Below are 5,816 nucleotides of genomic sequence, written 5' to 3' on the forward strand. Positions count from 1 at the left end.
CAATTCATACATATCAACTTAGAAAAAATCACAGAAATTCAAAACCACGATTTTATGATATTGATTCTATTTATTTGACATTTACATTTTTTTTGAGGGACCTTTACACACCTTACTTTTTGGTCAAATATAGATAAAATGAACAACCGAGGTGTCTACTGCATATAACAATGCATTGACCCTGCCAACAAAGCTATGTTCACGGGGACATTGGTTTACATATTAAAAGATGACAAAGTCATAAAATTTGATTTGTTTACTTATTTGTATAATACATTTGGAAAAAAAATATCTATAGTAGTAAAAAAATAAGCAAACGATTTTTTGGGATTTTGTAAAAAAAATCGATGCTGGTATAAGTAAATTACAATTTGAACAAATACTAAAAAATACGATACAAATAAACTAAACGGTAAAATCCGATTAGTTTATCTATATAAATAGTGCACATGTTACACTATAACTGATTTAAATATTAAAAGGTGACTATGTCATGACTCAAAGACTCCGTATGAGAAACTTTTATTTTAATTGTCTAATGATGTAAATTGGTTAAATTGAGTTAAATTATAAGTAATTATGAAAGCTTCGTCACAATAAATATCATTTTCTTTTTGGAATAGCAATAAAAGACATTTTCCTTTCTTAAACATAACATAGTTTTTTTTATAGGGAACAAACATAATAGAGTTGACATTTTCTTTCATTAACATCACATCTTTTAATTTATATCATTTTTGAACACGGTCTCCAGAATTTTTCTTCATTTTTTCCACTAAAAGATAAGCTAATGAATTTATATAAGTCTTATATAATATGAACATTTCATATTATTTATCTCTATTAGAAAGAAAAAAAAAATTAAAAAATTTATGGAATTATTTAATTAACTTACTATTTTTCGCACATTAAGAATGATTTTTTACATACCATTAAGCCATCTTTTTTGTAGCCAAGAACAAAACAAACACTGACCATGACTACCTTAATTATATTATTTCTTTTCCCTGTAATATAATAGTATTAACATAATATTTTTTTTTAAAAAAAATAATTAAGGTAATAAATTATCATTTGAATTCAAAATATTGATTCAGACACTCTCGTGCCAAAGGAAATAATATGGTAGTTAATGCATTGAAATTGTGTAATTAATTTATAAAAAGTCAAAAATAGTTTCATTTTATGGTAATAATTTCCTTTTTTAGTATGCTTAATCAGTGCCCGGGGCACCAGTTAGCATGACCCTATATTTTATGAGGTGGAGTAGACTTTAATGCTCATTAGAAATCAAGAGTACCATGTGTACTCAAAAAACTGTGCAAGTCAATTGTTTTAGAAATAAGTAGTACCATGTTTACTTGAAAAATTGTGCAAGTAATTTGTTTATTATAAAGATGTAAAGATAAATATGCAAATATTAATTTTTTATTATGAATTTTTTAAATACTCGTAATATTTTAACTATATGATTTTTTTGGTATTGAATAAGGTAGAATTAAAAACAACAATTAAGGTAGCAGATTAATAGAGATTGTCATGCAACATAGACATTTTTTTTAAGGAATTGTCGTGCAACACAGACATGATTACATGTACATTGACTTGAAATATGGATCATATGTGTACACATTTTTATGAGATGGAGAAGATATTAATGCTCTTTAGAATTTTAAACTGACATGTGTACTTTTGATTCATCGTCACTCGCATCAATCTTTTATAGTTTTTTTCGTATGAAACAATCAAACGTCTCAAATAACCAAAATAAATTGATTTTATACACTAAAAAAAATTGAACGAAAAATAAGAGAAATTGATTCAACGTGTTGTGCTATGAAAAATTAAGATGATCAAAGTAAGAAACTAAATTTGTGTTGATATGTGGATGCAATTAATGATATTAAGAAAAAAAACAACATGTGTATTATGATCCTTTTTTTTTTACATCACATTAATGGTAAGATGAAGGAGAATAATTGTGGGAGTGTCGTTTGTAACAATTAAACCTACACTATAAATCCTTCGAAAAAAATTAAACTTACACTATAAAGAATAAAGAATATAATTAAGCTTGAAAAATTGGTGTGTCGTTTAAAAATGTGTACAATTTTCCTATAAATATCTTATTTAATATGAATTATTATAAATAAAAAATTGGTGTGTCGTTTAAAAATGTGTACAATTTTCCTATAAATATCTTATTTAATATGAATTATTATAAATAAAAATATGAACTTTCATTTTAGAGGAAAAAATATATGAACTACTGTGATATAAGTGATTGCGATTTTGGTGCTAAGGTGTAGTGAATTTCTTTGTTCAAGTTTATAGTAATAATCCCTAGAAAAAAATTATAAGTGATTGCGACTTTGGTGCTAAGGTGTAGTGAATTTCTTTGTTCAAGTTTATAGTAATAATCCCTAAAAAAAATTATAGTAATAAGTATCAGTCTTAATTGAGTTTATTATTGATTTTGAATGTGGTCGATTATTACACATTTATAGCAAACATTGAAAACAAAATCATTAAGAGGAGATGGTACACCGATAAATATGGAATGTTTGATCGAAAAAATAGCATTAGATGCTCAAAATTTAAAGCAAAGTTTTTATTATTATTTAAATATTTTAAATTTAAACCTTTCAATCATGATCGAACGGTCAGATCACTCCTATTGCAAAAAAAAAATTTGAGCATCTGCAACATCTAGAAAAATATTGATGAAAAAGGGAGAAGAGGAATCTCCAGTTCCGCCACTACCATTAAGGTCTATCTTCTAATACAAAGCAGCCTCTTTTTATCTCTAGAGTTTCCCTCTATGGTGGCAGACCCTTGATGAATAATTATTTGAGAAAACCCAAAACTTGTACCTTCCACCAATATGAAGAAAAATATTAAAGTAATAAAAATTAATTAAAAAGAAAATAAAATAATGAATTGAGTAAGCACCAACCAAAACCCCTTTTCGATATTCTTTCAAATCTTTAAACATGCAAGCCATGAAGAACTAAATGTTAATTTCATTAATTAATTCGAGAAATCGGCTGAAGGTAAGTTCATCGTTGTTGCTTCTAGAACAGTGAATTTTTTTAATGAATAAGAAATTTCGATATACATAAATACAAAAGAGTATGATTCAAACATACTTTTAAAACTCTTTTACTTCATAGCAAACGTTATACACAAATATCAATAAGTCAGTATAGTGTTATGCTTTTACATGATCTACATCAAAACAAAAATGACTAAAATGAATACAACAAATGATTCACATCAAAATAAATAGCACCAACTATCTATAGAAGACATTTTTCTATTATTTAGACATTAAGGCATCCATCAGAACCATATCCTGTGAGTAAGGAGGTGTGTCACGATTGATAAAATTTGCACGGTTACCCAAAGAGTAGACCTTTCCCTCCTGCAGGTCCTTCTCAAATTTGTAAATCAAAGTTCTTCTTATAGTGGCGTGAATTTTGTTTCCCTAAAAACGCAAAGATAAAATAATCAATAATACAACACAAAACATTAATAATAATAAAAAAAAAGCAATGTAACATACTCACAGATGCATCCATGAGACCCATGTCGAGCGATAACGGATGTCGTACAACTATGCTCCAAGATTCCTTCATTGGACTGATCTCAAAGATGTTATCTGATCTTAGAGCCATTATAACGTTTTTTTTTTCTTTTGGTTGAGAGGAAAGAGTAGTAGGCAGACGATTAAATAGAAGAAAACATTGGTATATATAGACTAATTGCATAAATAAAATATTATTAGAAGAAATGTAAATATTAAAAATATGACAAAATAACATCAAATCCTTGCAATGTGATTGGTTTAAAAAAATGACATTGACACATGTCAATGTAATATTGGAGTAAAATTTACAAATGACGTGAATATCTAAGGCTAGTAACTCGTGAATCAAGCATACCATTGAATTCTAATTATTTTCCTTTAAAAAAAAAACAATGAATTGTGCTCATTTTTTCCTCTCTCTATGAAACCGTATAACTCAGTTATGGAAATATCAATGATTTCTAAATAAGTTTTTTTTTTTTTGAAGTCAATGCTTCCTTAGTAGTTAAGGCAATGTTTTATTAAAAAAATAATAATAAGAATCTCATTAACCCATCGGTTGCGGCTTATCAGAGTAATTCAACATGTAAATTTTTGGTTTCCATATTGGTGCATTAAATACTCCTACAAATTTTGGCAAATAACATTTTGATGTTTATGTGAAATAAAACATTAAATGCTCTTTTGAATATAACGTTGCCACGTGTACTTTAAAAAAAAATAGCGCAAATATATATAATAGAGATTGGCCTTTTTGCATGTATAATTTTCAGGCTTCAAGCAACCTTAAATAAAACCATTTTAGATTTTTAGTGATTGTATTTAAAGGGCATGTACTCATTTGTAAAAACTCATAGTGAATTTGTAAAAAAAAAAAAAAAAAAAAAAAAAAAAAACTCATAGCAAATGCCATTATATTACGATCGAAACAATTAAACTCTAATTAGGATTCTTGTAAATAGTAGTCATATTGACTTTTCTAGGAAGATGTGAGTTATTAGTTAGTTTTTTTTTTTATGCTAGGAAAATATATATTTCAGTGAAATGAATAAAATAAAAAAATAAGTGAGCAAACTTCATTGCAAAGTTTGAATGATTGCTTGGGCTAGTTTCCAATATTTTGATTTCATACCTGTTTGTATTAATGATCTTGTTAATGAGTTGATTTGGTTGTTGTCAAAAAAAATAGTGAGTAACTAATTTAAAAGATTTAATATAAGAAATTATAAACTATAATATTAGATCTCTTTAAATAATTTTCCTAAGGCCACTAAATCCATGTACACACCTATGATGTCGATGACAAACATATATAAGAAATATAGGCGTGAGAATCAAGTATTGCCTGAATTGATCATAACAAATCAATAAACTTATTGTGGTGAAAAAAGTTGAAAGATTAATATAAGAAATTATTAACTACAGTATTAGATCTCTTTAAATAATTTGCCTAAGGCCATAAAATCCATGTACACGCCTCTGCTGTCGATGACAAACATATAGAAGAAATATGGATGTACAAATCAAACATTACGTGAATAGATCATGGCAAAAATTACAACAATATCAAAATAAATATAATTCATAAACATCATTATTGGAATGGTGGAAAACCATCTCCCAACAATCTTGAGTAATCTTTCATCGTATGAAACAATCAAACATCTGAAACAACCACACTAAATTGATTCAAATCTTTAAAAAAATTGAACGAAAATAAGAGAGAAAAGAAATACGGGTGTAAGAATCAAACACAACGTGAATCATAACCAACATCACAATAAGAGTCAAGTAAATATAATTCATTAACACTTTTATCGAAACGGACGGAAACCATCTCGCAACAATCTTTTGAAATCTTTCTTCGTATGAAATAACGGAACACCTGCAAAAACCAAAATAAATAGATTTAGTACTCTAAAAACAGTTGAACGAAAAATAAGAGAGAAAGAAAGTACTCTAAAATAGTTGAACGAAAAATAATGATTTGAAGAGATGCAAAATGAATATGAGATAAAGAAAAAAAAGATAATGACTATGAAATACTTATGAACACGTCAACAATGTTTGTTGGTCAATATTCCTTATATACACACAAAATTGGTATGCGTATGTGAATTGTGCCTTATAATTAAAAATGCTTAAATCTCTCAAAAAAAAAAATTAAAAATGCTTAATTGGTGTATTTAATTGCATGATAATTGCTAATTCAATGACATTTTAAAAA

The 5,816-nt window shown here is 26.8% G+C and overlaps 1 long non-coding RNA gene across 1 annotated transcript; it reads right to left on the reverse strand.

Moving 5' to 3' along the window:
- Positions 1–3,258: 3,258 nt before the first annotated feature.
- LOC146909865 (uncharacterized) lies at positions 3,259–3,851 on the reverse strand. Its single transcript, XR_015020414.1, has 2 exons — positions 3,570–3,851; positions 3,259–3,487 (listed from the first exon to the last, which is right to left on the reverse strand). It is a non-coding gene; the product is annotated as an uncharacterized LOC146909865 (long non-coding RNA).
- Positions 3,852–5,816: the final 1,965 nt, after the last annotated feature.

The sequence above is a fragment of the Medicago sativa genome, chromosome 7 (genome assembly GCF_051527215.1).
Source record: "Medicago sativa cultivar Bolivia chromosome 7, Bolivia_mono, whole genome shotgun sequence".
In the NCBI taxonomy this organism is placed as follows: Eukaryota; Viridiplantae; Streptophyta; class Magnoliopsida; order Fabales; family Fabaceae; genus Medicago; species Medicago sativa.